The following is a 23278-nucleotide window of genomic DNA, read 5'->3' as shown; positions in this document are numbered from 1 at the left end:
GGTTAATTTCAAGGCTGCACTCTGTGTGAGTGTCATCACAGACATTTAGTGGTGACTTTGGGTTACAACCTATTTGGACTTAGAATGGTAGCTATGTTGTCTTTGGAATTAGACTCCAGTGCACCGACAACTGAGTTCCAAAACCCTTTAAGCGTATGAGCTGGAACAGCACCTAACAAGTGAAACAATAATGTAAATTATTGCAAGAAACTCTGACAATGTTACAATATCAGTCACATCAACACTCTGAAATCTAATGACACAATAGAGCTGTTATACTTTCTCACACCCCAGATCTTTGGTGCCTTGAAAATCAAACTGTGGCGAGCATGTAATGGGAAAAAAAAGAATTAAAATTGATTCGGATGTTGCCCACAATGATCTTTTCTGAATCGACAATGCAGTATGTATATGTATGCCCATTTTGACTTTTTAGCAATCTGAACATCTTTGACAAGCCGAATTTCCTTTTACACCCTTGAAAGATTTAGAGGGTCTTCACTGTGCTGCTTCCTGCAGTTCCCCTATACAGCTCACCCCCACGACCCCATCACCCCAACAGATTACATCCACTGTGCAACACATCATGCCATTCACCTCGCTTCCTCCCTCCCTCTCTTCTCCATCCCCCCCAACCTCTTTCTGGCCCCCCTTGCTGCCCCGCCCCCCCACAAGACTTTCTGCTAGTCTCCTTCCCCCTCCTGCCTTGCCCCTTCTGGCCCCCAACGTGAGTGTGCTCTCACATGCTCTTTCTCTCACACTCGCGCTTTTGCGCTTGGAATGAGATAAACTGCTGTAAAACTTGGTAATAGTCACATTGGATATCAATAATTATGTAGGTATCAGATTATTATGTAATTCCTTTCCATCCCCTTCCAAAAAGGCATGAGAGTTTACAGTTCTAAGATTATAATTGTGAAGGAGCCTGTGTAATTGAAATTTGATATTTTTATTCAGTTGCTGTAATATTGTAGACACTGTACTTGGAATACAATGTTTCATAAAATGGTAGCTGATATCAACAATTTGACTGCCACCAAATATTGGATCAACCCATGATGGTATCTATCTTCCAGTTTTGTTGTGCTGACTAATCTCTTGGCCACATAATAAAGAAATGCCAGATTGGAGTCGGAGCAGAATTTGTGCGCAAGAAGGCGCATAATACCATTGCTTGAGATGTACACTTTCAGTACTGAAACATTCTGTAGATGCCTTTAGCTGTTTTGAATGTCACATGTATTCAATCTAATGCATTTTAACACCAGTATGCTGAAATTCTATCTTTCTGTCTCCTAATGCAATCGAGTATGAACTTGCTGCATGAGCTTAGTTGTTTGCCTATAAATATTTGGGCATAACACTATAAATCCGTTTTCAGCCAAGGAAACCTGACCAAACTCTTGAATTTAAAGACTATCTGATCCAAAATATCTCATGATTATACCATAATGGCTGTTGGCTCTCCAGGAACATTTTACATCATTAACAGATGCTAAGATTGTATGGCCATCGGTATACCCTAGGTGTCCTGGAACTTCGTTAGGGTTCGCTTCATAAAGCAGTTACAGGACAACTGTTAGACTTCAGATGTTTAGTGAGAAAAAGGCTGAGATATTCAATTATTGCAACCTTTGTTTGTGGCATAGTTTCAAAAATAGTATTTCACTTTTCACTTGTGGTTCTTGGTCTTATTAGTTCCAAAGCTTGAAATTTTATACCATGTTAGATTGTATTAGTTTCACCCAAAAAGAGTTCAGTCTATGGGATTAGGCACTTAGCCAAATGTGCTTTTATGTACATTTTTTTTTAAAAAACAGGACCTCCATAATATCATGATTAAATGTTGAACACGTATATCTGAATTATAATAGTTGAGCCATGCTTATGAGTTCCATTTTTTTAAAAATTTAAAAATCATTTTCTTGAAAGCATTGTTTTAAATGTTTTTGAATTTTAGTTATCTGATATGGTTAGTAGAATAACAGATGCTGCAGATGATGATTAATCTGGATTTAAAAGGCAATAAAATTGTTAATTGTTACCTTCATGCCTTTATTTTGTGGCTAAAGATTTAATGCTCCACTATATATAATTGTGATACTATTTATACTGATTAGTAAATACGGTAGAAGTGCTTTTCAGTTTGATCACTTTTTTTGTCAAGGTTAATTTTTTTCCTGAAAATCTTCAGGTTCAAAATACTTTGTTTAAATCTCCAATGTGGAGAGATTCTACTTTGAAATTTTACCATCCTAAAAATGAGACCATTTTAATGTTGTTGTATGCCACTTATTAACCCCAACATGAACACAAAACTGGGGAACTTCTTTCATCATTTAATGCAGAATTGTGCACCTTTTTAAAGTAGAAATTTCAGAAAACCTATTAGTGAGTGTATAACAATAAAGTAATTTTTCATATATAAAGTACATTGTCTTTATTTTTGCACTCTGCAGATCACAGGAGGATAGACTTAGTGTTTAGCTCATCCAGAATTACTCTTGGAGAATTGGCAGAACCCTGAATGAAAATGAGCTACCTGCTTTTACTTAAGATATGTCTAGGCCGTTAAATTGGGAAGTACAGGAAATTTCAATGACAGTCTGGATATATAGCTAATTTAGAAAGTGCATACTGGATAAATTGCTTGTTTTGCATACTTAAGGCCTCAACAGATGATTCTGAGAGATCATAGAGTCAGAGATGTACAGCACGGAAACAGACCCTTCGGTCCAACCCGTCATTGCCGATTAGATATCCCAACCCAATCTAGTCCCATCTGCCAGCACCCGGTCCATATCCCTCCAAACCCTTCCTATTCATATACCCATCCAAATGCTGCAATTGTACCAGCCTCCACCACATCCTCTGGCAGCTCATTCCATACACACACCACCTTCTGTGTGAAAAACTTGCCCCTTAGGTCTCTTTTATATCTTTCCCCTCTCACCCTAAACCTATGCCCTCTAGTTCTGGACTCCCTGACCCCAGGGAAAAGACTCTGTCTATTTATTCTATCCACGCCCCTCATAATTTTTGTAAACCTCTACAAGGTCACCCCTCAGCCTCCGATGCTCCAGGGAAAACAGCCCCAGCCTGTTCAGTCTCTCCCTGTAGCTCAAATCCTCAAACCCTGGCGACATCCTTGTAAATCCTTTCTGAACCCTTTCAAGTTTCACAACATCTTTCCGATAGGAAGCTATGGTTTAAAAATTCTTTGAGACTACTCAAAATCAAAGCTATTGGTGTGTTTGAAATGTTGCCTTGATTTGATATTTTAGATAGTAAACATTGATTGACGCTGGTGCTATTCCCTTCCTTAAAGACATATGGAGGCCAAATGCAACACCCAAACAACTTTGGCTGTGAATAACTAGTTCAACAAAGTTCATGGAACAAACCATATAAATAATTCGAAAATGCAATGGATTCTTGCATCTACCTGCATTTCATACTTAGACCATCAAGTCGTGTTGTGTTCACAGTGTGATGGGATTTGTGTGTGTGTTAACTGTTGCCATTTTATTCTCTTAAATACAATCTGCCTCAGTCTGCCAGGGAGTCCAATTCTGAAGGGTGTTCTCGGATTTCATTAATCTCCTATTTTGGGATAAATTTTGCTTCCAATTAAATATTTAAATCAAATAACTGATCCAGGCCATCATTGCCATTTTATGTAAATACGTAACGGATCTATCCAGCATTTTGCATCTCCTGAAAGTTATGCACCTTTAAGGTTCCAGATTTCATGTTGACCGAAGCAATAATCATAAACACATTGTTGACAAATAAGTTCATGAGACTTGGTTGGTGGTGGACTGAGCACATCCCACAAAAAATGAGAAAGTTAATGGATGCTTTGAGAATTTTATTTCTTATCCTTTTTTTTTAAACTTTTACCTCAACACACCATTTTTGAAACTTTCTGCTTGTAAACATTAATTCTTCGACTTGTTCTGCTTCCCCCATCCACAGTTGTTACCTGGGAAGCCTCACTGGCCTTATCCCTGTCACAAATCTTCCCTCTTCTAATGATTATATTTATATTTTGCCAGACAGAACTCAATTGTTTTCTTCAGCCTCTATTTGCAATATTTTTCAGGCCAGGCATATTTTTTTGTACCATGCATACATGTAAGTTTGTCAGGCTAGTAGCTTTTAGTATCATGTCTGGTAACCTGTTTTAAGGCGGAGAAGACAAGTGCAGGTATAATTCTGAAGTCTGGTCCTAAGCTGAAACAAAGAACCTTCTGATGGGGAAAGAAATGTTTTCTTGATTTAATCTTATTAGATTAAGGTAAATTGAGTTTTTTAAAAAAATAGTATTGGTCAGCTGGGGTGACTGAAATATCCTTTATTTTCTGGTTAATATATTTGGATGATTGCATGCAATCCATCGTCTTCAGCTTAGTTAATGCGAATATTGTTTGTTTGTTTCATATCTATGTCTGGCTGGCAAAATGCAGTCCATTATTTATGTAAGATCCTTTGATGTACTTCTGTGAATTCATTGCAGTGCAGTGTGTCTAAAATGTAATTTATGTTAACGATGTCAATAAACTGGTCAGGCTGAGAGAGAAGACCATTAAGAGGAGAGACCGTTCCAAGCCGCTAACTTGTGTACTTTAAGACTAGTATGCTTGTTTATTGATGACAATCTTCAGAGTGGACTGCTTCTACTTCAACAGAAAAGACATTCCTTTAATTCAGGAACTTCCTTGTGATCCTTTGTCATCTTCTCTTATGAAATGGGCAATAAAGGCTCAAAAGAATACTCGTGTGTTTACTGGCCATGGCAGTGTGTTTCTAAGGACTTTTCAAGAGGAGCTGTAAGAACAATGGATGCTGTATTTTCAAGGAGTCAATTTTCCCATTTGGCTGTCTTGTAAGTTTGTTCATTATGCTGTAATGTTTCTTACTGCTCTTTGCTTCTGTATTATTTTGTTTTGGAATAAAACTTCAACAAATTGCTTTTGCTCATGCAGTGGTCTGGTGCTGTGGTAAGTGATTTACTACAATTCAATGGACCTAAGCTATGCTAATTTACACAACACCGTCTAAAGGTTAGCTTCTCAAAAGATTTGTTTATGAAAGTCATTGTCCATCCATAAAGACAATGAAATGTCAAGATACAAACTGTAGCAATCACCTCCGGGGCTCATTGTCTGAGCATGGCAACAAATGAAATATAAATCCAGTTAGTGATTATGGTTTCTATTATTAAACATCCATTTTTTTTATCTTTTTCCTCATTGGTTAGGTGTCTTTTCTTCATTGACTGAGTCCAGGAACTTTGGCATCTGAATTGGGCCACTCTTGGAGTGAAAACAAGAAGCCTCAGAGCAATGCTGTGGTAAAACAATAAGCAAAAACATGACTTGGAAGGAGGCATCAGTAGAGATCAGGAAGAGTGGATTAACTTGGTTTAAGGGTTGAATACATTTCCCTTTTAGTTTGCAGAAGATTGTTGTGGAGAAAGTTCAAATTGCTGAATTGCCAGATGGGTTTGCATATTAACATTGGATCCCTCTGTAATAATTGATGCAGTCCCAAGATGAGCAAACTTCTATTCTCAATGTCATGTAAACAGAAATATCCCAAGATTTGAACTGGAATGGTGGATGTAGTGGGGTCATGGGGGGCTACTTTGAAGTTTAAACTTGTTTGCATTAATTTGCAGATGTCACCTTGCTTATACTAACAGATTTTGGTGTTCTGATTTAGAATTATCCATCATTGAGGTAACAGCGCTGAAAGCGGCTATTACTAAAGCCTCCAGGTATCCACTGTTCTAATAGAATAAACCAACAAGAAAGAAATATTAGCGCAAATAGAGCTAAATTTTGAAACTGGGCTATTGGGACTTGCAAGTTGCATTTGACCCACTTGCCATAATTTGTACATCTCAACATTAATGGCTGCTTGTCCCAAAGCAAAACAATTGTTTGGATTTTTGCCTTGAACTGATGTGATTTGGTAAGGACAAGAGTCTTTAGTTACCTTCAGTATGTGATGCAATTATCCTGAATTAAGTGATCCCCTTCTATGTTTGTTTTTGTCCCCCTTCATCCACTTTCTTCCTCTCTTTAAAGTGAAGGTCCCAGGTCAGGAGAATGGGCAGGTACTAGACCTGGCTTCCGCTAATGTTAAAGCGCTGTTAGGAAGTGCGCGAAAGCAGGTAGATCCACTTGCTTTATTTATTCCTGACCACCACCTCTGTTCCCCTTCCAATTCCCTCACCTCATCATATTTTCAATGCCTCTTGTCATGAACCCAGCTGAGATATTGGAATTTCTTCACTTTGTTTTAATCGTTTGCTAGTATGCAATGCTCTAATTATATTTAAAAAGCTTTACATAATTCCAGCTGTGGAAAAATATTACAAGATTTAACATTTTATAATGTTAGCACCCATGTAGCACCATTTCATAATAAACCACTAGGGGGAGAAGTAAACCATTCCTCTAAAATTTTGTTTTTAGTGCAAAAGGCTTGCCAGTTCAATTGGCCCGATTTGAGATCAACAGCCTAACTGTAGGAAATTAAACTCTGGATGCTACCGTTCGTTATGTCCAGGGATAATATAGTATTATGCCCTACCATCTTTTATTAATATTCTGATAAACTTTTGTATTAATACTTTAAGGACGTGCAACACACTCAAATTTATTTCTCCAAAGTGCCAATGCTGCAGTTAATTACAAATTAAGGTTTGAACTTGATAAAGGGCTGCCTAATGGTGGTTTTCTGGTAGTATCCTTTTAATTTGAAGTATTATGGGTCAGTTCGAATAATTTATTTGCACTTTGTCCTTGATCAAAAGATTGGTTGGAATACAATTCCAGTGTAATACAGTGGGGTACGTCCCTTTTAATAAATTTATATTAAAAATCCTAAGGCATTATTTGACAGAATAGGGAGATGGCCTGTCCAACGTTTCTCTCTGACCCAATACCACCACAAACTTGTCATTTATTCATTGCTGTTCATGGGATATTGCTGTGTGCAAAATGGCTGCTGCATTTATTAATCATTGCAGTTTGGCATAATTCATATGATGAGGCTTTTGGCGCTATATAAAATGCAACATGTTATTTCATCTGATAAACCGGTTTAAAAGTCACCTCACAATATGACATTCAGCTGAGATCTCATGAAGTTTTACTATAATAGCGCATATTAAACCATTGTGAAACTGTTACTCCTGTGCTGTCTTGTCTTTTTCCTCTCCGTATTCTCTATTTTTATCTTAATTTCTTTTGTCATCATTTAGTTTTGTATCAATTGCAAGAAGAACATGGAATTGTCTAGTTTTAACTAGTAAAGCTATGTTATCCTGTGGCTCTGTGACTTGTCTATTTTGGAGCAGGCACCACACTGTTTAAAATCACCCTAAGGCCGATTTTGTTAGCAGAGTGGGAGACAATCGTTGGAGTCTGATCTGACCGAGTCTGAGTGAAGGATCAAAATTTTGATGTTTTTCAGCTGATCACTTACGTCAAAAATTGCAAAGTTCCCAGCAAGACATTTATTTGCAGCCAAGGTAAGAGCATGCGCAGAAAGAAAATATTTGATATAGTGGACTTTTGTACCTTGCTTTATAGTGACAAATAGAAGACACATTGTCAGAAAAAGGGATTAATTTGCTCCTTTTTGCAGCTTATAGCAAATTTATTGCATTCCTGGGCTGTGTTGAACTTAAATAGAGCACTAAGGTGGCTGGCATATTTCAAGCTGTTCCGCATAAATCCTTTGACGCAACCAATAGTGACAAATAAATTCTGAACCTTGAAGAACTGCTGAAGGGCACAACTTGAAGACCAAGTATGAGAAAATCTACAAACGTCCAAGGCTCTGGACCTATAATAATTGAGTTGCAGAAAGGATGGTGGATGCTGTTCACTCCTTGCAACCCTAACTGGTGGAACAATTATTTAATGGAATGTGATATATGCCAATGCTATTTCCAGGCGGTATGTAAGAATGCACAAATGTGTGTTTTTGTTGTGAATTATGCTGCTCACCACATTGCTTTTTGAGGATTCCTGGTGCCTGCTTTTGGCATGATGGGCACCTTTTGGTTGTCTATTGCCCAGATAGTGACTCTTCCCTTCTGGGAGGAAGGTGAGCTGGATTTCAGAGGCCTTTTAGTGTTGGTAATTCTCTTTACCTAGAGATTGGGTCATTGAATGTATTCAATGCAGAGTTAGATTCATGATTGACAAGGGAGACCAGGGTTAGTCGGAGCCTGCCAGCAGAGTTGGCCTCCAACATAACGTACCAAATGATGGGAGAATGGAACCAAGTTAATCATCTCGTGGATACCTTTGCCATACTGGCCAATGTATTTGAGAGAGCAAATGGTGATTGACTACCCATTCTGACTTGGTAATGGAATCTGTAGGAGTTTGACCTCTGAGGTCTGTGATGCTACCCATCTGGTTCCTACAAGCAAATGCTTAATGGGTAGGATGATCATGCTGGACTGGCGATGGAAAACCTACTAGTATTCTAGTAAATTGTGCACTTTTGTATATTTAAAATCTTATTGGTTTCCTTAAGCACTTGAGACTGCTACACCTTGGCTTTTGTTGATCTATGTTATTGGTAAGTATGCCCAGATTTTACAGAAAAGCAACATAAACATCATGAAGCCACAAATCAATGAATCAGTTAGATACTTTAGAATTAATGGAATAGCTATTTAATAATTTTAGAGATCATTGTCCACAATACCTTCCTAGTGATGGTAAGATTTCAAACATAAACACTTGCATGAATGGCAATTTAACACTTATGGATTTTGTATTTGCAACAAAGCACATGAATAAGTGAATAACTTTTCCTGTGGAATTGCTTTTTAAGCACTGTGTTCAATGTCCCTCCTAATTTGTTTTGTTGTGCACAGACAGTTCATTTTAAGTCTTCAGGCCCTATAAATTAGTTTGCATGATAACTTAAAATGGCTAGCGTGTGCACGGCCTGTGTGGAAACTTGCAGATTCTACGCCTTAGAGGAAGCATTGCCTGTACAATCTTTGTTTTATCTGTCATCTCATGAAATCTGATCAATCCAAACTTGCCTTAATTGTTTTGCTTCTGTTATGTTCCTTATCTTTGGTTTTCCCAGTTCTTTCATCCCTTTCTTTGTCCACCTCATTCGCAGCAATGTAAAGCATACTGTTCTTGGCTGTTGGATCATATCTGTTTCTTACCACTTTCTATATTTGTCTTTTGTATTTATATTTCTCTGTTTAAATTTCATTTTTCTTTTCCAGGACATTCATTCCTGACTCTGATACTATAACTGTTGACAGTCACCATTTGGTGCCTTGACCAAACGAGAATTATCCACGATCGAGTGAGTATTGTCAGGTCATTTCAGTTTGGAAGTTTGATGGCACAAATAAGTTATGCCCATTTCAATATCTGCATGCCATGCAATCTTGCAGAGCCATGAATAATAAGAATTTGGAGCCTTGATTCTTGTTTTGCCCTTTTGTAATGTATTGTATAAATTGCCTGTTCTATTTTGCCATATAATAATGACACTGTTTTAGAAGTGATCCATTAGTTGTAAATGGCTTGGCGTAAAATACTCAGCTCCTCAAACCTGCCTTGTCATGCAATAAGATCACAACTGATATTCTACATTGGCGCCACCTTCCTGTGTTATTCCCAGATACCTTGGTTCCTTTAGTAATCAAAAATCAATCAAACTCTGCCTTGAATATGCTCTGGCTAAGCATCTACAGTTTGGTGGTCGAGAATTTAAAAGATTCAGAACCTTTGATTGTTTTTGTTTAAATCTTGAAGCTAAATGGCTGATCTGTAGCTGGAGACTCTCTAGCATCTTTCCAGCATATACTCTGTCATGTTGCTTCAGATTTCTATATGTCACCTTTCATTCCTCTAATTATAGGGAGTATAGACTGAGTATACTCAAATTCTCCTCCTAGAGGTAACTCCACTCCTTTGCAATAAAGGCTAACTTACCATTTCCTTTCCTAATTCCTCGTACCTGCGTACTAACTTAGTGGTTATTGTACACACACATCCAGATTTCTCTGAACCAGCATTTTCCAAAAAGAAATCTGCTCTTTTTTTGTATTTCCAAAGTGAATAGCTTCACACTTGTCACTATATTTCATTTGTTGCATTCTTATTTACTTGCTTAACCGTCTATATCTTTTTGCAGCTTTTGTTGCATACTGTTTGTGTATTTTCCTCACAAGCTTGTCAGCAATAAACTTAACGGAACTCAGTTGTTGGACAGTAATATTTTGAATTTTGAAATGATTTGATGTGATGAGCCTATTGATGATGCTTATTTTTATAGATTAAACTCCCCAACAGTGTGGAAACAGGCTATTTGGCCCAACAAGTCCACACCGACCATCTGAAGAGTAACCCAACCAGACGAGTTTCCCTCTGACTAATGCACCTAACACTGAGCAATTTAGCACAGCCAACTCACTTGACCTGCACATCTTTGTGACTGTGGGAGGAAATGTACGCAGACACGGGGCGAATGTGTAGACTCCACAGACGTTCACCTGAGGCTGGATTCGAACCTGGTCTCTGGTGCTGTGAGGCTGCAGTGCTAACCACTGAGCTGCCCATCCACTGAGCAGCTTTATTCAGTAGAATTAAGACTTGACACTTGTTCTTATCTGAGCAGTAATGTCAATGCACAGCAGCTTTTACCATTGTGCCCTGGTGGAAACACAGTTTCAACTTTCAATAATTTCAGTTAAAACAACATCAAATCATGATTTCTAGTGCTGAGGTGAGTGTGATTGCCCTTGGCATCTAGGCTACGTTTGACCGCGTGTGGCATCAAGGACCTCTAGCAAAATGAATTAGTAAGAACCAGGGAAAGTTCTCCGCTGGTTGGAGTCATATCTGGCATATAGGAAGATGGTTGTGATGGGGGAAGATCAGTCATCTGAGCTCCAGGACATCTCTGCAGGGGTTCCTTTGGGTAATGTCCTTGGCCCAGCCCAACCATTTTCAGCTGCTTCACCAATGGTCTTCCTTCCATCATAAAGCTGGAAGTGAGGATATTCGCTGATGATTGTGAAATGCTTGCCATTCGAAATGACTTGGATATTGAAGCAGTCCATTTCCAAAAGCAGCTAGATCTAGACAATATCCAGATGGGAGCTGACAAGTAACACTCATGCCACACTAGTGCCAGGCAATGATCATCTCCAAGAGAGGATCTAATATTTCCCCATGACATTCAGTAGTGTTGTCATCACTGAATTTCCCCACTATCAACATCTTGGGTTATTGCGGCTGCAAGTGCAAGTCAGAAGCTAGGAGTCTTGCAGTGTGTAACTGACCCACCCGCTTTCCCAAAGCCTGTCCATCGTCCACAAGAATCAAGTCAGGAGTATGTTGGAATACTCTGCACTTGGCTGGGGAGGGGGGGGGGGTGGTTTTGCTCCAGCAACGCTCAAGAAACTTGACACATCCAGGAAAGTAGCCTGTTTGTTTGGCACCATGTCTGCAAACATTCACTCCTTTCACTGGTGCTCAGTAGCAGTAGTGTGTACTATCCATAAGATGCACCTTAGAAATTCCTGAAGTTTCCTTCGCACCTTCCAAACCTGCAATCCCTATTGTCTAGAAGAATGCAGGCAATAGATTGCTACAAAGCTGACCAAATTCCCTTCATATATATCAAAGAGAGAGCCTGGACCAGAACCAATCTGTCTTAAAGGCTCGTGTAAGATGCTGTGCTCCAAGTCCAATTAATTGGTCACACTACTTGGCTTTAAGTAACACACACTTTATCCTTACATCAAATTAATATGCAAACAAAAGAAAATAATTGGTATAACTTTAACTCTAATTGGAAAACTTAATAGAATAATAGATTATTTCACTACTAATCAGCAAGTGTTCCAATATAGTAACATCCCATAAGCACTCCCTTGGCAAAGACAAATTCAGTAAAATAGATTGTCTCACATGCGATGTTTCTCCAATCCAGGAGCACAGAACACCAAGAGAAAATTCCAGTAGAGAGAGAGAACTTACATCTTTGTTGGTGACAGCAAAAAGCTTTATAATAGCTTTCAAAGCCCCAACAACTGCTGAAAGCTAAACTAAGCCCTGGTTCTGTGGGAGCCTGACTGTACCCATTCATGCTGCTTCTAACTTTTTAAAATAAAACCCAGGGCCCCTTAAGGTTTACTTTATTGGCTTGGAAGAGAGAACTTGGCACCACCTCTCAAACTATCTTCAAAAATACACTCTTAAAGCCATAGTATTGTCGCAAGATGCATGGGAATACCACCGCCTGCAAGTTACCCTCCAAGTCTGCAAAGATCTATGACATTCAGTACCTCAGTGCAGTGGATGTTAGAACACTGTAAATTTAGGAACGAAATTATATTTAATTCGTAAATGGTTGAAGGGTTCTGACGAGCAGGCAGGAAAGTGGAGTAGAGGCAGAAATTAGATCAGTCGCGATCACATTGAATGGCGGAGTAGGCTCGAGAGACTAAGTTACTTGTGCACCTAGTTGTATAAGTTGGACACCATCCTGACTTGGGAATATATAGCCACTCCTTCTGTGCCACTGGGTCAGAATGCTTGAATTCTCTCTCTCTTCCTTCTCTCTCTCCCCCCCCCCCCCCCCCCCCCCCCCCAAAACCACCACCACCTCTAGCTTTGGAAGGTCATTGATGAATCTGAAAATGGTTGGGCCAAGGACGTTACCAAATGGGGCACCTTTAGATGACTGACCTCCTCCAACCATCACAACCTCTATGGCAGCTGTTCCAACCCCCCCTCCCCCGATGAGAAGCTCACCATAACCTTCTCAAGGGCAAGTAGGGATGGGCAGTAAATGCTCACCCAGTCAGTGATCCCCACATTGTGAGTGAATTTTTAAAAAAAAATAACTGATAACTGTGATGTACTAAGCTATGAGAAAGTAGCAACTGCATTATTTATTTTGTAGCCTCTTTACCCTGTCAGCATTGCATTCACTTTCAACTCAGATGATCTGAACTGAGTGTAACTTCCCAGAGTTTTGTGCTCTTAACTTCATATCAAACTAGTTTTTTGATGTTCACTAGTAAAAAATACATATGCTGGAAATTTTGAAGTTAAATCAGGCATGTTAGAAGTCTGCAGCAGCTCTGTGTTGTGCACGGTCTTACAATGGCACTTACATAGTTTCTAGTTGTGAAGTGGCCCAAAGTGTGCAACAAAATAGCAACAATCTTCATCCAACCCCTTGCTTTCCATGCCCACAGTAAATGCTAGTTTGAGTAAATCTGTTTCACAATCCAGAATAGATCCAAGATCAGCAAGTAATACTTACATTTTGAGCTTTGAGCCAAGTACTTGCACCATAAATTCTTGACATTTTTGTGTGGTTTGCAACAAGCGCATTCTTAGTTGAAGAATCAATGTGGTATTTTAGGTAGGTTTACAGACTGTTAGAAACTCTGCTTGCTAAGCCTTTTGGAAGTTTTTGCTTTTGGTTGATATGGAGCATAAACAGTCTATAAAAATGACAATTAATTGGTCTGTCATGATATTACTTGCAGGAAAGTGAAATCAAAATTGTTTCCTCCTGGAACTGCCTCTTTTTTTTTCCCTACTCTAATTCATTCTATGTTGCTGTTTTTCTCTTTGTCGTCCTCTTGCTATGGATTTTTTTTTCATTTCATTCTGTTTGTCTTGATTCTCATTATCTGCGAGAGTAGTGTGTGATCAATATGTCTCAACTGGCTCGATATTGGTGCACCTATTTTCCAAGTCAGAAGTTATAATGAAGCTTCATTTGAGTGCTCTATTGGTAATACTACCTTTTTAGTTGAGAGATTACACTATGGCCTGGATCAATATATTCAAGTCAATGTAAAACAATCATATGGCTCTTTACTTTTGAAGCAAAGCAAAGAGATCTTACAGCATCCTGGCTAACAGTCCTCCTGAACCAACACCACCAATGCAGATTAAATATTCACTGATCTCTTTTGCAGATTGGATTCTGCATTTGCCTACCAACAATAGTAACTGAACTCCCCAACAGCGCAATGGCTGTAAAACATTTAAGTGCCTTGAGAAGCTGTATGTACAGTAAATGCAAAATCTTCATGCAGAATTTTGCAAATTACCTCAAAATGCTGTGAAGTGTTACTTGATTGTTGTGGTTCTGTTCGCCGAGCTGGAAGTTTTTGTTGCAAACGTTTCGTCCCCTGGCTAGGCGACATCATCAGTGCTCTGGAGCCTCCTGCGAAGCGCTTCTTTGATGTTTCTTCCGGTATTTATAGTGGTCTGTCCTTGCCGCTTCCGGGTGTCAGTTTCAGCTGTCCGCTGTAGTGGTTGGTATATTGGGTCCAGGTCGATGTGTTTGTTGATGGAGTTTGTGGATGAATGCCATGCCTCTAGGAATTCCCTGGCTGTTCTCTGTCTGGCTTGCCCTATGACAGTAGTGTTTTCCCAGTCGAATTCATGTTGCTTGTTGTCTGAGTGTGTGGCTACTAGGGATAGCTGGTCGTGTCGTTTCGTGACTACAGACAACAAGCAACATGAATTCGACTGGGAAAACACTACTATCATAGGGCAAGCCAGACAGAGAACAGCCAGGGAATTCCTAGAGGCATGGCATTCATCCACAAACTCCATCAACAAACACATCGACCTGGACCCAATATACCAACCACTACAGCGGACAGCTGAAACTGACACCCGGAAGCGGCAAGGACAGACCACTATAAATACTGGAAGAAACATCAAAGAAGCGCTTCGCAGGAGGCTCCAGAGCACTGATGATGTCGCCTAGCCAGGGGATGAAACGTTTGCAACAAAAACTTCCAGCTCGGCGAACAGAACCACAACAACGAGCACCCGAGCTACAAATCTTCGCACAAACCCTGGTTACTTGATTGCTTTACGTTAATTTGCAATTGTGCATTTTGAAATATGTTGAAATCTGCCTTCAGCTATAGTATCTATTAGTGCCGTGCTGTTTTATGCCAAGTGTGTTGAATGTTTAAATAGGCACATGAAAAATATGGTCTTTGTGGGTGCTTTTATTTCCATTAATGTTTCGGGCAATGTAATTCAATAATTCCCTAACTAACAAACCACTGCAATCTTTTAAATGGACATTGCTGCTGCAAATGCAACATTTTGCTAATAAACCCAATAAAACTGTCACCATGCAAAGTGTACAACAATTTCAAAAACTATTTTGAATATGGAACGTTTAGGGATTTAATTTCTGCATGTGCTAACACACCTGTCAAACTGTGTTCAATTTCTGCACTAGTTTAATACCATTGTTATCTCTCAACAGCAGTATCCTGAGATTTCATTGCTTGAACACGAGAGGTTTGGGCGGATGAATTCAACGCTGGTCCTAGAGTGCAGCCTGTAGAAACTCGTGGCCTGTCTACGCTCAGTCCCTAGGTTTCATTAAGGGAATGGAAGAGTTGAATGTGGGACTAAAAGGCAATTTCAACAACGTGTCACATATTTACTCCAAGGTTACGTTAAGGGAATGGATTGAGTTGAATAATGTTCATAGAAAAATAAGATCAGCTAAAATGTATTAATGTACATTTATACAAGAAGTGAAGCCTCAAGAATAAGAAGTCATGGAAACACTGGGAAGGTTTCCATGACAAGGTTCAGAATAATTGAGCTCTGACCATGATTTCTGATTGCTTATGCACACTTGTACCTATATATCTAGAATAATGACTGAAAGATTTGTTCTTCTCTCAACCTTTTAACTGTTCTTTTCCTTATACAGTTCTGTATTTCAGTCTTTTTATTTAATTCATTCATGGCATGTGGGACTGAGTTTGTTCTTCAATCCTAATTATGCTTGATGGTGGTGGTGAGCTGCCTCTTGAATTGTCAGCCTTTGAGGTGTTCAGCAGCTGCTTGATATCATGTGGAGTGAATCAAGCTGATTGAAAACTGACATCTATGATGGGGACTTCAGAAGGAGGCTGAGCTAAATCATTCACTTCTCATTTCTGGCTGAATATGGTTGCAAATGCTTCAGTCATTTTTGCACTGATGTTTTGGGCATCCCTGCCATTGAAGATGGGGATATTTGTGGAGCTAATTATCCTGTTCATGAGTGGATGTGGAAGACTGCAGAGCTTCAGTCTAATCTATTGATCACAGAATTGCTTAGCTGTGTCAGTTTATTGCATGTTGCTTCCACTGTTTGTCATGTAAGTAGTCATATGTTGTAGCTTCACTCAGTTGGCCTTCAGCTTCTGACCTGTCTCCCTGTTCTCATTGAACCAAAGTTGATCCCCTGTCCTGACAGTGGAGTGGGGATATTCTGGGCCACAACATTTCATATTGCAACAGTGAATAATTTGCTGATGGCCCACACAACCTCATGGATGCCTAGTTTTGAGCAGCTTGAACTGCTGTGCATCTGCCCCACTTAGCAAATGGTAGTACCATACAATATGGATGGTATCCTCACAGTGAGGATGGTACTCCATTTTCACAAGGACTGTGCATTGATGAGTCCTGCCAATACTGTTACGGACAAGTGCACTTGCAGCAAATGGATTGTTGAGAAAATCAAATAATGTTTCCTTGTTGGTTTTCTCCTGCTGATGCAGGCTACTATGCTCTTTATGTTTGGCTAACTTGGTCAGTAGTGATTTTACCAAGCCTCTCCAGTTGATGGTCTTTGAAGTTCTCCACCAACAGTGATTTGTGTTCCATCTCTCCTCTTGGTTCCCTGTACTCTTATCCTCTTTCCATATGAACGCATCATTGTTTTCATGTTTGCAATCACATATGACCTCCTTTATTGTCATCAACTTATTCTTTGACAAGGCCATCTCTGAATCCTTTTCTGTACCTCGATCAGCTTACACCTTCAAATTCTAACCCACTTCCTCCTGCATCAGCCCTGCAGGATAAAACTTCCAGGTCACTTACAACAGCATTTTCATACTCTCATTGACTGCAATAATTCTGTAGTTGCCTATCTGCTCAACAATGCCTTGAATTACACCTTTTGTTGCTCTTCACCCCAGTCTGATGCCTTCTCTCCCAACCATTTCTTCCCCTACTGCAATTTCTCTCTCTTTGTTTCCTTGCATCCAAAGGGTGCAGGTTTGGCATATATCATGCACACCTGATTTAGTCATTTATTGGCAGATCTGGCAGGACTACATCAAGTTCTATTGGGCACAGTTCACCTTAAAGTGCAAAAGTAACCCCTGGCTTTTTTTTGCTGTGCCAGTCATCTCGTTTCATCGCTGAAACAAGTTTCCCTGCTGCCTCCTAAGAAAAAAATGGGGAACTCCATGGAAAATATTAAATCACATCCATGCCTACCAAATTAAGTTTTATGCTCCAATCCTCAACTTTCATCTTTTGTTCTCTCATTTATATTATAACTAAACTATTGACTTCCCACCTTTTTTTCCTGGCCCTCATGTGAACTGATGTTATAAATGGTTTCCTCTCCTCTGATACCGTACTGTTCCTTTCAAATCCGCAATTTTCACTGCTTTCTCAAAATAATTTTGTCTCTGTCATTGCATCCTACCACACCATCTCCAACCTCCATTTCCTCTCTAAATGCTTGAACATGTTGCCTCTAAAATCTGTCCTTTACAACATCTTTATAATAACTCAATATTTTAACTTCTCCACTCAGGTTTCTGACCCTGCTGCAGAACTAAAGTGGCCATGATTATAGTCAAAATAATATCCAGAATGACTGTTACTATGGCACATTATCCCTTCTCAACCTTCTCAACCTTCTTGGGCGGCACAGTGGCACAGTGGTTAGCACTGCTGCCTCACAGCACCAGGGACCTGGGTTCAATTCCCGCCTCAGGCGACTGACTGTGTGGAGTTTGCACGTTCTCCCCATGTCTGCGTGGGTTTCCTCCGGGTGCTCCGGTTTCCTCCCACAGTCCAAAGATGTGCGGGTCAGGTGAATTGGCCATGCTAAATTGCCCGTAGTGTTAGGTAAGGGGTATATGTAGGGGTATGGGTGGGTTGCGCTTTGGCGGGTCAGTGTGGACTTGTTGGGCCGAAGGACCTGTTTCCACACTGTAAGTAATCTAATCTAAAAAAAATGTCTGAAGTCATTAAAACAGTTGCCTATGCCATTTTTCCAATGCGTCTCTTCTTAACTAGCTGAGTAGAACTATCCTCTCGCTCACTCCCACTCTGTGTCTCTCTCTTTTGTTGTTTTTCCTCCTCGTCCTCACCCCTTTCTTCCCACCCCCCCCCCCAAAAAAAAAGAAAAAAGGTTGTATTTACCTCAGGTGATGCATTTACCCACTGAACCTCAAGGCACCTTTTTAACATGTGACTTTATATTGATGCTCCATTGTCTTCACATTATCTATTTCTGATTGTTTTGGTTTTTGTTTGTATCCATATTGAAATGAACAGTTTCTATCTTTATTGTACTGTTTACTTTGTTTTAAAAGTAGTATTGGAAAATGTTCCACAGGCCAATTGATGTATAGTATGAAACATACTATTTGTTTATGTACGTTACAATCTCTGTGAGTGATTTGATAAACTGCCTTAATGGCATTTCCTTTTTGAAAATAAATTTTTCTTTTATGCTGGACTCTGTTTTAATCATGTACTTAGTCAAACTAAACTCAGACTACATAGCGTCTATATTGAGAAAACTGTTGAGGTCTTTGTGAGATCCTACAGACCAAAATTTCTACTATGGTGCCAAAAGACACTCTTAAGTCACCACAAAGATTTCTGGTGTGTCGCCCATGTGAGAATTAAATGAACTTCACTAAAGCGTGCAAAACAGTTTCATTGTTGCCTTGTGATACTTTTGAAGCCATAGAAGAAGCACAAGAGTATTTGTTTGATTTGCTAATGTAAGTTGGTAGTACTTGCAAGTGGTTTCAAGCAGTTTGGCTTATTAAAAGGACCGTTTCATGGTTGGTGTTGTATTCTTGTACAAAAGCTGAGCTTTTGTATTGTAAAGCAAGTTGCTTCACTTAGTGAACTGAGCTGTGTTACTTATGAGGTGTGATAAAATGCATTTAATATTATCGTCTGGAATTTTAATATCGAGGCAGATATATGTTTCAGTTCTGTGGCGGTAACACTTTTGAAGTTGCAAGATTTTTTTGGACCAGTGAACTGAGTATCTGCAAAGGATATTGCTAGAAACTTTTAGTGCTTATGTTCAGATCTTTCTAAGCTGTCAGTATTTTTGTTTTCAATGTTGTAAATGTGTTCTTTTGGCTTTTGCAGCTTGCTTGTAAATGTTCAAAGACTAAATACCACAATAACCAATTTAAAAAAAAACTGATCAATAAAGTCTAGGTTTCATTCTGGGATGTGGTTTGTCCAGTGTTGCTATCGAATGGGATTATAAAGTGGGTGCTGTTAGCTAGGATAGGGAATTCATTGAATTTATGTGGGATCTGTGTCTCTTTAAAATAAAGACATAAGGGCTATTCTGAAATTTATGTGGAGGGACATCTGAAGTTGAGATGTTGGTGATAGAATTTAGCTAAAATTCAGGTTAGAAATGAAAGATAACTTGAGTTAGAGAAAACAGACAAACAGCAATGGAAAGGGAAATTGGAGATCAATATTTCTAAGCTCTTGAAAGAAATCCGACAACTTGGAAAGAGAAAAGCTTAGAATAAAAGAGGAAATAAAAGGTAGTAACTCAGCGGATGATTCTGACTCTACTGAGGGATTTACTTAACTAGAAATCAAAGTTTAGTATCTAAGTTTGGAAGATGGGTTGAAAGATATTTTGTTTTGTTTGAAAATGCAGTTTGGACCTGAATGTTGGTGTTTTGATAGGTACGGATCTAAACGTGTGCCAATTTGTCAAAAGAACAATGTGCAGACTATGAAACTATATAAAGCATCACTGCATGTTAATGTAGGTTATATGTTTCCCAAAAAATAACCTTTTTGACTGAACCCAGAGAGGTTTAACTCATGAGGTAAGGGACTTCAGTTCATGATGAATAATGACATTATTGTACCTAGTTTTAGTAGTTGGACCTCACTTGTTACGGCATTGCCAAAACTGGATGGGTCACAAACTGTTTTCTTCAATTTTTGTGACAGCAACTTCCAGAACTGGACATTAGTGCCACAATATGTGACATGTTTAAGTGGCTGTGCATTAGAGGGCATGGGTTGGTCACAGATCCTACTGATTATAGCAAGGTGAATTCCTATCCAATTGGAGGATTGTATCATGAGGATTAGACGAGCACAGTTTGTTGCAAAAATTGACTTGTTAAAAACATGTTGACAAGGTTCATCTGATGGAGCCTCAAAAAATCATGATTTTTAATATCAGCTGGACTTTATCAATGTAATGGTATGCTGTTTAAAATGAAAGATGCAACTTTTTAATAATACTGAATAACTTGGTTAATCTAATGGTATTGTTTATATTGATGATTTGATGATGGTTAGCTAAACCTTGGAAGATGCACCACTTGAACCAACTGTTTGGTTACAATGAGCCAAGTTAGTCCAAAATCTAGTTAAAAATCAACTTGCTCAAGCAAAAGGGACTGGTTTGACTTTGTCCACAGTGCAACCCAAGTAACAGCTCGAGAAACAAAAATAAGCGCTATCTTGGGTTTTCTGTGCCTTAAATAAGCATGACATTTTGAGATACGTTTGCATGTGTGTTTTTTTATCAGAGACTCATTCTAAATTTCGGCACTGTAACGGCTCCTGTGATAAGTTTGTTGAAAGAAAGGCCAGATAAATGAGAGGTGTTGCATTTTGGTCAGGCAAGTTAGGGCAAGACTTAGACATTTAATGGTCAACTCTTAGGGAGTGTTGCTGAACAGAGATCTAGGGGTGCAGGTTCATAGCCCCTTGAAGGTGGAGTCGCACGTAGACAGGTTAGTGAAGAAGGCATTTAGTACATGTGTCTTTATTGGACAGAGCATTGAGTGTAGGGGTTGGGATGTCATGTGGCTGTACAGGATGTTAGTCAGGTCATTGTTGCAATTTCAATTCTGCTGTCCCTGCTATCGGACAGATGTTGTAAATCTTGAAAGGGTGCAGAAAAGTTTTACCAAGATGTTGCTAGGGTTGGAGGGTTTGACCTATAGGGAGAGGCTGAATAGGCTGGGGCTGTATTACCTGGAATGTCGGAGGCTGAGAGATGACCTTTGTGCCGGTGAGATATTTTAATATAGAACCTGATTGGGTACCGGGATCAGAATCAGGTATGGAAGAGGTTAGTAACAACTGCTTATGTCCACAGTGCAAGGGAGAAAAATGAATATCAGTGATCCAAAGGATGTGTAGAATCTTATCAAGCTATTTCTTTTTCACTATGGTTCTAAATAATAGAGATATGGATTTGGGGAATTGTTTCCTTTCAAATAATTTAATTGGGTAATGACCACTCATTAGTTTCTGAATAGAACAGCAACAGTACTTTTCATGACAGGTAATCATACTGTAAACAGTACACTGAAATTAGTCACCTACTCTTTCACTTGTGTTTGTCTTTTTTGTATAAAGCACATTTGTGCACCAATTAGTCTGTAAAATGTCTTGATACCTAAAGAAAAACAGACCTCCCTTTAACAGGTGGTAAATGCCAAGCAAGAGCAATTTCTGAAAATAATGTGAATAAAACGTTTTGAATTTCACCTAAAGTCGTTTTGCAAACACTTCTACAATCAAATCTGGTAGATTTGTTTTTAGATTGTCATGTTTGATCCATTGCCATTATTAGGAGTCACCTGGAACCATGACCGGACACGAAAATGTCAAAGTTGATGCTAATTGTTGTGGAATCAGGTAGGTAACTTAGTGTGATCAGATTCTCTATAAGCCCATTGAACAGCACAGAATTGAAATGTATTGGATCTCCAAAATAACAACTGTTCTGAAATGATACGGTGCATGTTATATCCTTCACTTTGTGGTACAATCTGTTAAAACTCTACCCTGTTGAAAGTTATGAAGATAGCATTGTAATTGAAGCACTGCACAGCCAGCTTGCATGCATTAAAAGGAGGATTTGGAACTGAATTAAGAAATGAACGCTATGATCATTTAGGTTGTGCAGTGTAAATCTACAAGAGTGAGTAGAGTGGGTTACTTTCACGGAGGGTGGTACATGTATGGAATGAGCTGCCAGAGGAAGTGGTGGAGGCTGGCACAATTACAACATTTAAAAGGCATTTGGATGGGTATGTGAATGGGAAGGGTTTAGAGGGATATGGGCCAATGTAGGTAAATAGGACAAGATGAATTTAGGCTGTCTGGTTGGCATGGAATAGTTGGACCAAAGGGTATGTTTCCATGCTGTACAAAACTATATAAAGGAAACTGTTGACTATGTAATCATCAACAAAAAAAAATGGTTGGATATAGATTGAATATGGAATGAATGGATAAAAGAATTCTGAGGCTGAACAACCCTGAATTAAGAAAAAGACATGCAGTCATCAAACAATGTGATTAGAGAAGGAATTTTTACTTTTCTATTTGTCGGATGGGTCTCTGGCTAGTAGAGCCAGCATTTATTATCTGTGGATGTAAGATTGCTCACTGAGCTGGAAGGTTTGTTTTCAGATGTTTTGTCACCATACTAGGTAAGATTATTAGTGAGCCTGCTGTGAAGCGCTGGTGTTATGACCCACTTTCTATTTGTGTTTAGGGTTCCTCAGTGATGTCATTTCCTGTTCTTTTTCTCAGGGTGGTAAATGGGGTCCAAATCTGTGTGTGTTGATAGAGATCCGGTTGGAATGCCATGCTTCTGGGAATTCTTGTGCGTGTCTATGCAGCCTTGCAGGGACTGGTGTTGTAGATTATTGTGGAGGGGGTGTTGTCACCTATGTTTACTGATTGCAGTCTGAGAGTTAGGAAGTTGAGGATCCATTAGCAGGGAGGGGAAGCAGAGTTCCAAGAAGCAGATGTTACAAGGATGAATATAAGGCCAGGGAGATGATGTCTGCTGTGGACCTATTGTGACGGTAGGTGAACTGTAAGTGGAGTAAGGCAATCTGAGAGGCTGGAGTTGATGTATGCCACTATTAACCTCTCGAAGCACTTCATAATGATGGATGTCAGACCCACCAGGCAGTAGTCATTAAGGCGCGTTGCTTAATTTTTCTTTGGCACTGGGATGCCAGTGATAGTCTTAAAGCAGGTGGGAACCTAGCATTGGAGTAAGGAGAAATTAAAGATGTCGCAGATACACTCACCAGTTGGTCTGTGCAGGATCTGGGTGCATGGCTGGGGACTGTATCCAGGCCAGT

At 39.4% G+C, this 23278-nt stretch overlaps 1 long non-coding RNA gene across 1 annotated transcript; it reads left to right on the top strand.

Moving 5' to 3' along the window:
* Positions 1-7312: 7312 nt before the first annotated feature.
* On the top strand, positions 7313-15611 carry LOC132805849 (uncharacterized). Its single transcript, XR_009640963.1, has 3 exons — positions 7313-7546; positions 9281-9363; positions 15331-15611. It is a non-coding gene; the product is annotated as an uncharacterized LOC132805849 (long non-coding RNA).
* Positions 15612-23278: the final 7667 nt, after the last annotated feature.

This window comes from Hemiscyllium ocellatum, chromosome X (assembly GCF_020745735.1).
Source record: "Hemiscyllium ocellatum isolate sHemOce1 chromosome X, sHemOce1.pat.X.cur, whole genome shotgun sequence".
Taxonomy (NCBI): Eukaryota; Metazoa; Chordata; class Chondrichthyes; order Orectolobiformes; family Hemiscylliidae; genus Hemiscyllium; species Hemiscyllium ocellatum.
Note: the sequence above shows the minus strand (reverse complement) of the source record. Positions and strands in the feature narration are given on the sequence as shown.